The following is a 12,020-nucleotide window of genomic DNA, read 5'->3' as shown; positions in this document are numbered from 1 at the left end:
TCTGGACTTGGACTGTTTGGTTTTAATTCGAGACTTTATACGATTTTATGATTATTTAAACTGTAACTCATCAAAACTTGGTTTTCCTAAAAACTAAGGTTTTCGTAAATAAAAATGATTTTTCCTAAAATAGAATGTTTCTAAAGCTGCTGCGTAAAAGAGATACATTTTAATCACAACAAAGACCATGTATTTCTACTCTATGGTAAAACAAAGATTAAGTAACTGGAACAATTGTAACTCGTCAAATCTGATTTCAAACTTCATATCATGTGACGTCGCCAGATTTGGCTATAACGTCTGGGCCGGGTTTGGAATGTTTCATTTAGTGGTATCAAAGCCAAGTTGCAAAACTCGGCTGTGAATTTTGGGTTCCAAAATTGGTTTTTAAAGAAATTATTTCCAAATATTTTCAAATATTCTGGTCAAGTGTGTGGTTCACGGAGTCTCCGGCGTCGATCCTGTAAGTTTTCTAAAATTTGTACTATTTATTTCGTAGTATTGTAGATAGTATATATTGAAACTACTTTAGGTAGTGTATTACACTGAAAACACTCTAGGTAGTGTAAACTGAAAACTATAGTGAGATTACTACTCGCGATAACTGACTCTGAATATTTTGATACTGTACTGCATAAAATATCTGTTAATAAAAATATCGGAACTATTAACTAATGCATAAAACTGCTAACAAAAATAAATTGTAAAATTTACGATGAGTGCACGTGGTACTCGTGGACACGGTACTAAAAGCCGTGGCAAAGGCCGTAGAAGGGCTCAAGCGGGGTCCTTGTCATCTGGGAATATGCCTAAATTTGATACTAGTGAGACACCGGTATCACCTGTGACAGAGACTAGGTCTCGAGATCGTGCGGCTGGGGACGACGCACTGTCCTAAGCCATGCTACGAATTTTGGAAAGGGTCGCTGGGCCCAACACTGGAACTGAGGGCCAAGGGTCGGTTACGAAACGACTCCGGTCCAATGGGGCTAAATTATTCAGGGGTGTCACTAGAGTCGCCCCTAATGTGATCGAGTATTGGATGGAGGCCACGAAAAGAGTTATGGATGACCTGGGTTTTACTGTTGAGCAGAAACTTAAGGGAGTTGTATCTCTACTTTGTGATGAGACGTACCAGTGGTGGTTGACGGTTAAGGAGGGCACCCAGTTCAACCGACTAACATGGGATCTCTTTAAGACAGCCTTCTAGGGCAAGTACGTAAGGGCCAATTATATCAACGCTAGGAGATGAGAGTTCCTTAATCTCACTCAGGGAGATCGTTCGGTGGCTGAATATAGGGCCGAGTTCCTAAGGTTGAGCCGTTATGCGCAAGGCATGGTGGTGATCGAGTATGAGCACTTTGTCTAATTTAAGGATGGTCTCAAGGACAGTTTGTGAGTTCTGATAGCTCCTCTATTCTAGTTGAGAAGGCGAAGAACACCGAAGAGATTAAGCGCGCGGAGCGCCAAAACTGAGAGAAAGGAAAGAATAACAAGGAATTGGAGCCCCCGAGTTCTGGGATAAGGCCTAAGAAAAAGGCCAGAGCTTATGGGCCAGTCAGAGCTAGGCCTCTTGTTACACCTTTTGGGTGGCGTTTGGTAGGCACTGTGGTAGACGCCATCCGAGTGAATGTTAGAGGACTACTAGGGCTTGTTTAAGATGTGGCTCTACTGAGCATCGTGTTAGAGATTGTCTGCTGAGAACTGATCAGATGCAAGATACGAGTACTGGTACTGCGTAGCCACTGAGAGTAGTTTAGCAACCATCTAGGGGCCGAGGTCAGGCTAGGGGTGGTAACGGCATTGGCCGAAGGCAAAGAGTATCAGGCAGAGGTGCTAGGTTGACTGAGGTGAGGCAGCCTGCTTTGGTCTATGCTGCTCATCGCCATAAGGACAGAGATGCACCGATGATACGTGATATTTGTGATAGGTTTTAAAGATTTATGAAAGAATCGTTCTTGAGACTAACTTATTATCACGATTAAGGCAAGTGTACCTATCGAACAGTAATATAGTTTAGCAAGACCGGGTTGTCGAACCCAAAGGAACTACGAGTACTAGTATTTACTTCCTTTTTATTATCTAGCTTAAAAATTTAGAGGTTTGGTTATCTAAACTAATTATTAACTAAGAATGCACAGAAAGAAAATTTGGGAAAATACTTTTAGGAAAATTCGATTGATTAAGAAAATACTTAAGGAAAAATCCACCTAGACTGCACTTGTTATTTGACTCTAAATCAGACAATTTATTCATTTGACTTGATCCTTAGAAATCTCTAAGTTATATTATTATCTTTCTCGAGACTAATAACGTCTAACCCTAGGTTGAATAATTGAAATATCTTTCTAATTAACACCCTAGAATTGCATTGACTCGATCTATGGATTCCCTTATTAGGTTTCATTCTAATCCGGCAAAATCTTATCACCTTTTCTCTAGGCGTGAAATCAACTCCGCTTAATTATGACAAATTTACTCTTAGACAGGGTCTATTCCTCCTCTGAATAAGAGCTTAACTTGAATCAATATCCTGGAATATCAAAACAAGAATTAAGAACAGATAATTAAGAACAAGTTAAATATTTATCATACAATTCAGATAATAATAACAAGATCCGTCTTAGGTTTCATTCTCCATAGGTATTTAGGAGGTTTAGTTCATACTTATGAAAGAAAACATCTCAAAAGCATAAAGATAACAAAACATAAGAAAACCAAAAACTCCTAAAGGAACTTGAAGGGAGATCTTCAGTCTTAATGATGAATCTGGCTTCTAAGATGGATCAATCGGCTTTCCTTGAGTAATTTCTTGCTTCCTACACTCTGTTCTCCTTCTAAGTTCCTCCTCTGGTGTTTAAATAGGCTTTAGAATTCCTAAGAGGTTTGGCTTTTTCCGAATAGGGTTATACTTGGGCTCGGTAGGGACACGCCCGTGTGTGATTACTCCAGCCCATGGTCAAGGCTGTTGAACAAGCACGAGCGTGTAGTATACCCGTGTAAGTCATGCTTCAATCCTGCCAAAGGGACCCGACCGTGTGACACGCCCGTGTGAGGAAGTCCAGGCCGTGTTGATTCCCACGTGGGTCCATTTTCTCTGTTTTCGGCTCGTTTCTCGCTCTTTTTACTCTCCTATGCTCACCTAAGTATAGAACATGAAATTAAAGGATTAGGAGCATCGAATTCACCAATTCTATGGAGAAACCATCCAAAAATGTGCTAAGCATGGGATAAAAATATGTATAAATTACGGTTTATCAAAAAACCCCACACTTAAGCATTTGCTTGTCCTCAAGCAAAAATATTCAACTCATAATCAAAAAAAATTCTTCTCAATTTATAATCCCTATCAATAATATCTCAAAATAATCCGTAAGTACTCATACATTGAAAATTCAACTAAAAGTACATCAAAGTTTCAAGTATCCCAAGTTGAGCATTTTATCACGAAAACATAGGTGTCTCCCCTCATTTATGTGATTACCTTTGATCAAAATATCATAGAGTTTAACATCCTCACTAAAGATTCACTCAAATCACTCAAGGTGTTTAAGGACATCAATAAAAGCACTCAGTAGTCAATATGAAAAGTTATTACCATAGGCTTGCTTTAAAATCAAATCTACACCACTATATATTGAGCTGATACGTCAATCAAAAAGGTCTTTTTAGAGGGTTGTAATGTGGCTTTGGTTAGGCGGTGTGGTCACAAGCTGAAAGAAGATGTTAGAATCGATATTGAATTGAAAAATTACCTAGATAGAAAAATAACTAGTCATCAGTAGAATACAATAGAGCTTCTTCTTATAATATGGAACTAACACTCAAGCTCAAAAATTACGAATTACTACAAATATGTATATAAGTATTATTTTTTTAAGCACAAGTAAAATATTTAGAAGCACAAAACATAACTAAACAATTTTCTCAAATTAAATCTCGACAAAAATAGGAATCAAATTAGGGGATTTCAACAATAATGGGTTATGGGTTAATATTGAGGGTAAATCAATTAATGGCTTGTTAGGCTCAAAAGGGGTTCACTAAGGGTTAATTATGGAGGTAGGCTTTTGTGGAGTGAGTGGGTTAAACCTAAGTGCCTTTATCATCTTAGCATATCAAATCAAATGGTGTGGTCTTCATATGCATAATCAAGCAAGTTCTAGAATAACAAATCAAAACTGACACACTCATAATGAAAGTGAGCATAAAAGGAATAAAATATGCTCTAAAGGCTCAATATCTCACAAAAATTAAAGCTTTTGGATGTTCAAACTTGTGAATTTCAACTCAAGATAATACCTAAACTTAGGGAAACAACCTAAAAGTTTTTAATTCTTCAAAAATCAACTTATCATGCTTGATTCCCTAATATCTTAAAGTTTAAACAATCAATGCATAAATACCTATGTTTTAATTCAAGACATATCAATAAAAGTCATAAATTAATCAAAATTCATTCCAATAGTGATATGAGTGATTCACGTGAGAATAAGACAAAATTCAGGGATTTCTAATGATGATATAAAAGACCCCCCACATTTAAGATGGACATTGCCCTCAATGTACAAAGAAAGATATATTAACAAAGAGAGATTTATAATCATAAGATCGGTAGAGAAGTGAAACTTCCTGAACAATGAATGAACTCCTGGAATTAGAGTCATGGAGAATAAACGGCCAAAGCAATGATGAGGGTGGAGGAGGATACTCCAGTGGTGGTAGAGGTTGGGTTCCACAAATGCTGCGCCAAAAGAATATTATATCTCATGTTGGCTATGGTCGTGGTCGAGCAGGGCATGGCAGTCGTAGAGAACATTTCCTAGTGGAGTTTTAGGTTCCTAGGTAATAGTGTGCTTTGGAGCTCTCTATAAGTGTGATAGAATCAGGAACTTTTTTAGGAAATATATAAAGAAGAATAATTACTTGTAATGAAATAGCCGAAATTCAAAATTGTAAAATAATAATTATAAATCCTAATAAAAATAGGCTTAAAAAAATAAAAAATATTCTTAAAATAGAATAAAACTAACAACACAAAATAATAAATAAAAGTTTTTAAACATCTTCATCGCCAGATGGTTCGCGAGGTGGGGGTGGCGATGAGATGTGAAAGTGCTAACAAATCTGCTGTAGAGTAGCATTAATGTTATCGAAGCACTAAAAACACTGCTACTCGAATCGAGTAAGGCGCTCACAGATGCCAGCGTATGAAGCCGCCGCATGAACTGGACGAGAGGGGGTGGTGGTGGCTGAGACGGTGGGTCCTCATGACATGGAGAAACATCATCAGTAATGTCCTCTAGATCCTCCTCCTCAGTGGACTAGACGAGGCGGTACTGAGGAGGGTAGGTGCCACGTCGTTTCTCGATTATCCTCATACTTAGCATGCTCAAGATGCCCTTTGGGGACATCTGGCCGATGAGAGTGAGGGAGGATGATTGGGCTACTGTGTTGAGGAGCCCGAAGTGCCGAGCCAGTCGAGTCACATTGGTACCAATAGAGATGACCCATTTCTTGTACCGCTCCGTTTGGTGGCGAATGGCAAGGGCAATAAAGTAGGCGAGGTCGATGGTGTGCCCATTCGCCATACTCCATAAGAAATAGGCATCGTGGGTGGTGACGACGCTGGTGCTCTCTCGTCTCCCTATCAGAGTGTGAGCCAAGATGGCGTGTAAATACCTCAGGGATGGAGGGAGAGCCGATGCCTTGGAACGGCTAGGATCGTAGGTGCCCGAGGTAGGGACGAGGTAACTCTAACATTTTGAGGGCGAGTAGCGGATGTGGCGGTAGAGGTTGTTGAGTTCATTATCATCCATGAATTCCTTTATGTATAGCCCTAGTGCAATCTCGAACTCGGGTACGCTCAACTGGCGTACTAGACCACTAAGGCAGAACTGGACCGTTCTAGGATCGTCGAATTTAGTCATGACGGTCTGAATATGGAACGTCGAGCAGAGTTCCAATGTGAACTTGAGATACGTTGGCTCAACGATCTCAAAGAAGAGCCCCCACGGGTCAGTCATTAGGAGGGCTCAGACCGCGTCAGCCAATTGAATCTGTTTGAATGCAGCCCAGTCAGTGCAACTACCCACACCTAGGGGTCAGGCCCAAAATATTTGATATAATTCCTCCTAGGATCCCAAGGGAACCTGGAGGAACGGGTGCTTAATCTTCGTGGTAAGACCCGAGAATGACGCTACTCTTTTCCTCTTTTTCAAGGCGGGAACAGCGGTCTTCTTACCACGTGAGGACGACATTGTACCTGCGTTGAAAAATTGAAGTTCAACCAATATGCCCCAAAAATAGTATGGAAAATCAAGACTAAATATGAATATTTCATGAGATTTACGTACTGGATGATTTAAACTAAAATAACTAAATATATCAAGTTAAATGATTATGGGAACAATGAATGAATGCATGTGGGTAAGCATAAATTTCATGGAAACAAGGAAAAATGAAAGAGTATAGCATAATGTAGTAACTAAAAATTTTTATAAAACAAGCATGAGTATTTTAATATTCTAACTATAAATATTCATTCAAAATAGTTCAATAGAGCAGAGAAATCATGAAATAAGCAACATATTTAAAGAAAACAAAGAGAAAAGAGAAAACAAATGCAAAAAGAAGAAGCTTGGGCATCATAATCGGTGTTGTAGGCGGCGTACGGGCGTGGGGGGTAGGGCGTGTAGAGTTGTAGCATTTAGGGTTAGGGATTTTGGGGGAGGGAGATGATGAATAGTGAGGGGTTTATATAGATTTTGGGCCACACGCCCGTGGGACACGCCCGTGTGCCCTAATTTTTGCCTGTGTGTTTTGTGAATTTTGAATTTGGGCACGACTGACATTCGGCCCACACCCGTGTTTTTTGGGAATGTAAGTGCACACGGCCGTGTCTTGCTTTGTTCGCTTCTCCCATGCTCGTGTACATAGGTCCATGTCCGTGTTTGTTTTCACAGTGTGAACCACGGGCGGATCGCACGGGCATGTCACATGCTCGTGTTACATTCTCAGTTTCAACCACTGTTTCAAGGCACGGGCATGTCTCATGCCAGTGTTGCTTTGCAGTTTTGCCCACGGCCATGTCGCACGACCATGGCAACTTATCGCATCCCGTGTTGGGGAAAAAAGAAAAAAATAAAATCTTGCCCTGTTTTCACACGGCCTAATGCAAGCCTGTCTGCCTGGCCGTGTGGTCTTTAGAAAGCCTGCATTCCATGATTCGGTTAGTATGGTAGATGTTAAAAAACTAAAATTTTAAAGAGATTAACTCTGTTAGTGCTCGGGTTGCCTCCGAGAAGCGCTTATTTATAGTCTAATCTCGACTTACCTCTCTTCTACATGGTCAAGGTGGTGTGAGGAGTTTACACTCCTCATCCTTACTATCAACTTTATCAACATAAGGTTTAAGACGAGTATTGTTTACCTTAAATATGCCGAATTTGGGATGAATTACCTCGACTATACCATATGGGAAAATACTGAGTACCATAAGAGGAATTTCTTCATTAGGTTCAAGAGTGGCAATGCGAGGATCTACTACATCTATTAGTACTTTGTCTCCAACCTTAAGTTGATTTGGTGAGGTATTGAGCTTGTTCTGGTTTGGTTTTGGTTTATCGAGTGTTCTCTGCTTCTGTATCCACCATTCATCTAGCTCCTCGATTTGTAGCCTTCGTTCTTCATAGATAGGTCCTTTGTTGTTGTTTGAACATAGCTCGTATGTGTTCTACTGTTTCCTACATAGAGGGTTCCACAACATGATCAGTATTAGTAGAATGATTTATACAACCACCTTCAATTTTTGATGTTTTACTCGAATTACGAGCTTGAAGGGTGATTGTTTCGTCTCCCACACGAAGTATGAGTTCACCTGTACCAACATCAATAATGGTTCTAGCAGTCGCTAAAAAGGATCATCCTAAAATTAAAGGTGCGCTACTATCCTCTTCGATGTCTAGAACAACAAAGTCTACTGGGTATATAAATTTATCAATCTTAACAAGAACATCTTCAATGATACCCCTAGGAAATCTAATGGTTTTATCAGCTAATTGAATGCTCATCCTAGTTTGTTTGGGTTTCCCAAGACCTAGCTGTTTAAACATTTTATAAGGCATAACTTTAATGCTTGCCCCTAAGTCAGCCAATGCATTATGAACATCTAAACTACCAATTAAACAAGGAATCGTAAAACTCCCTGGATCCTTCAATTTATTGGGTAGCTTATTCTGTAATTTGGCTGAGCAATCTACATTCAACTCCACGTGCGACGCCTCATCCAACTTTCGTTTATTTGTTAAAAGCTCCTAAAAACTTGACTGCGTTTGAAATCTGTGAAACGACTTCAACAAATGGTAAGTTAATATGTAGTTTCTTTAAAAGTTTAAGGAATTTACGAAATTGTTAATCTGATCGGTCTTTCCTTGTCGCATTAGGGTATTGTACACGTGGTTTATATTCTGTACTCACCAGCTTTGGGTCATTTTGGCCTACCTCATTCTTACCTTTGCTTATCACTGTTTCTGGCCTTGGTTTTGCAACTAACCCTTCCTCATCTTGAATGGCAATCGCATTGAGTTGCTCCCTTGGGTTAGATTCAGTGTTGCTTGGCAGGCTACCTTGTGGTCGTTCGAAAATCAACTTGGCGAGCTGTCCAATCTGAATTTCGAGCCCCTAGATTGATGCTTTTTGATTTTAGAGTGCCATCTCGGTATTCTAAAAATGAGTTTCTGACATCAAGATGAATTTGGTTAGCATCTCCTCAAGGTTCGACTTTTTCTCCTACTGGTACGGTGGTTGCTTAAAGCCTGGAGGGGGTGGTGGTCTCTGATTTCTTTGGCCTCCCCATGAAACATTTGGGTGGTTCCTCCAACCTGCATTGTGAGTATTGCTATAAGAATTGTTTTGAGATCGAGGATTGTTACCCATGTAATTTAACTGCTCGTTCTCCATGTTGTGGCCATAAGGTGGGTATTCTGAACTACTCGATCCACCTCCACTTGCTTCGCACTGCATTACTGGGTGTACCTTTGAAGAACTAAGAAAACCATCAATTTTCTTAGTCAAGATTTCTACCTGATTAGAGAGCATGGTGACCGAATTGAAGTTATAAACACTGGCTGTTTTCGTTGGCTTTGTCCTCATGACTTGCCACTGATAGTTATTCAGTGACATCTCCTCTATAAATTCATAGGCATCTTCAGGTGTCTTATTATTAATGGTTCCGCCAGCAGCTGCATCAACCATCTGCAAAGTCGAAGGGTTCAAGCCATTGTGAAATGTTTGGACCTGTAGCCAGACTGGTAACCCATGGTGAGGGCATCTTCGCAAAAGGTCCTTGTATCTCCCTCATGTATCGTAGAGTGTTTCTAAATCCATCTGCACAAAAGAAGAGATATCATTACATAATTTAGCAGTTTTAGCCGGCAGAAAATATTTTAATAAAAATTTTTCAGTCATCTGTTCCCAAGTAGTGATTGATCCTCATGGCAATGAGTTCAACCACTGCTTAGCCTTATTCCTCAACGAAAAAGGGAATAACCGAAGGCGAATGGCATCATCAGAAATGCCATTAATTTTAAATGTATCACATAGTTCCAAAAAGTTTGCAAGTGAGCGTTGGGATCTTCGTCCTGCAAACCATCAAACTGAACAAATAGCTGTATCATTTGAATTGTGTTAGGTTTCAGTTCAAAAGTATTTGCAGCTACAGTAGGCCTAACTATGCTTGATTCAGTTCCTATTAAATTAGGTTTAGCATAATCATACATAGTGCGTGGAGCAGGATTCTGATTAACAACAATCGCAGGAGGTAGCGGATTTTCTTGGTTTTCAGCCATCTCCTCGGTTGTTGTTGAAGTATCGTCCTCTTGCTCTTCCTCTGTGTATCGTAAGCTTTGCCTTATTTCTCTTCGATTTCTACGAACTATGCGATCGAGCTCACTATCAAATAGTAATGGTCCTGATGGGTTTCTTCTGATCATAAACTAGAAAAAACCTATCAGAAGAAAATAAATGAAAAATTAGAAAAGAAAATAAAAATTTAAGTTGGAATAAAAGTAAAATGGCTAAAGTAATAAAAATCGAGTGTTCCTAATATCCTAGTTCCCCGGTAACGGTGCCAAAAACTTGATACGTGATATTCATGACAGGTTTTAAAGATTTATGAAAGAATCGTTCTTGAGACTATTTTATTGTCACGATTAAGGCAAGTGTACCTATCGAACAATAATATAGTTCAGCAAGGTCGGGTTGTCAAACCCAAAGAAACTACGAGTACTAGTATTTACTTCTTTTTTATTATCTAGCTTAAAAATTTAGAGGTTTGGTTATCTAAACTAATTACTAACTAAGAATGCACAGAAAAAAAATTTGGGAAAATACTTTTGGGAAAATTCGATTGATTAAGACAATACCTAAGGAAAAATCCACCTGAACTTCACTTGTTATTTGACTCTGAATCAGACAATTTATTCATTTGACTTGATCCATAGAAATCCCTAAGTTATATTATTATCTTTCTCGAGACTAGTAACGTCTAACCCTAGGTTGAATAATTGAAATCTCTTTCTAATTAACACCCTAGAATTGCATTGACTCGATCTATGGGTTCCCTTATTAGGTTTCAGCTTAATCCAGAAAAATCTTATCGCCCTATCTCTACGCGTGAAATCAGCTCCGCTTAATTATGACAAATTTACTCTTAGACAGGGTCTATTCCTCCTCTGAATAAGAGCTTAACTTGAATCAATATCCTGGAATATCAAAACAAGAATTAAGAACACAAAATTAATAACAAGTCAAATATTTATCATACAATTCAGATAATAATAACAAGATCCATCTTAGGTTTCATTCCCCTTAGGTATTTAGGGGGTTTAGTTCATACTTATGAAATAAAACATCTCAAAAGCATAAAGATAACAAAACATAAGAAAACCCAAAACTCCTAAAGGAACTTGAAGGGAGATCTTCAGTCTTGATGATGAATCCGGCTTCTGAGATGGATCAATCGGCTTTCCTTGAGTAATTTCTTGCTTCCTACACTCTGTTCTCCTTCTAAGTTCCTCCTCTGGTGTTTAAATAGGCTTTAGAATTCCTAAGAGGTTTGGCTTTTTCCGAATAGGGTTATACTTGGGCTCGGTAGGGACACGCCCGTGTGTGATTACTCCAGCCCGTGGTCAAGGCTGTTAAACAAGCACAGGCGTGTAGTATACCCGTGTAAGTCGTGCTTCAATCCTGCCAAAGGGACACAGCTGTGTGACACGCCCGTGTGAGGAAGTCCAGGCCGTGTTGATTTCCCACGTGGGTCCATTTTCTCTGTTTTCGGCCCGTTTCTCACTCTTTTTACTGTCCTATGCTCACCTAAGTATAGAACCTAAAATTAAAGGATTAGGAGCATCGAATTCACCAATTCTAAGGAGAAACCATCCATAAATGTGCTAAGCATGGGATAAAAATATGTATAAATTACGGTTTATCAACCGGACCTCATTATAGGTACATTTTTAATATTTAATGTACCTTATCTTGCACTGATAGACCTAGGCTGTATACACTCATATGTAGCTGGTTCTGTGTCTGAGATTTTGGGGATTCTAGTCGAGAGTACTGATAGTAAGGTAACTGTGTTAAGTCCTTTGAGGCAGTCTGTTCGAGTTAGTAGAGTGTATAGAGACGTTTCGTTGGAGGTTCAAGGGACAATGTTTCTGGTTGATCTAATGGAGCTTCCGTTTGGGGAGTTCGATCTGATTCTAGGGATGGACTTGCTGGTTAAACACATGGTGAGTCTGGATTATGCGACGAAAAGGGTTGATGTTGATCCTCATAAGATTAAGGTTGTCTTGGATTGGAAACAGCCGAAGAATGTGTCTGAAATTTGTAGCTTTCTAGGGCTGGCCGGATATTATCGACATTTTGTAGAAGGGTTCTCTTTGATCACGGCTGCAATGACTAAACTACTACGTAAGGGAGTTCCCTTCATTTGGATTGATTCACAATAAGAGAGTTTT

At 39.4% G+C, this 12,020-nt stretch overlaps 1 non-coding gene across 1 annotated transcript; it reads left to right on the top strand.

The window, feature by feature from the left end:
- The first annotated feature begins 9,313 nt into the window (after window positions 1-9,313).
- LOC128282862 (small nucleolar RNA R71) lies at window positions 9,314-9,420 on the top strand. Its single transcript, XR_008273214.1, has one exon. It is a non-coding gene; the product is annotated as a small nucleolar RNA R71 (small nucleolar RNA).
- The last annotated feature ends 2,600 nt before the right edge of the window (window positions 9,421-12,020 follow it).

The sequence above is a fragment of the Gossypium arboreum genome, chromosome 10 (assembly GCF_025698485.1).
Source record: "Gossypium arboreum isolate Shixiya-1 chromosome 10, ASM2569848v2, whole genome shotgun sequence".
NCBI lineage: Eukaryota > Viridiplantae > Streptophyta > Magnoliopsida > Malvales > Malvaceae > Gossypium > Gossypium arboreum.
This window is presented reverse-complemented; position numbering and strand designations above follow the sequence as displayed.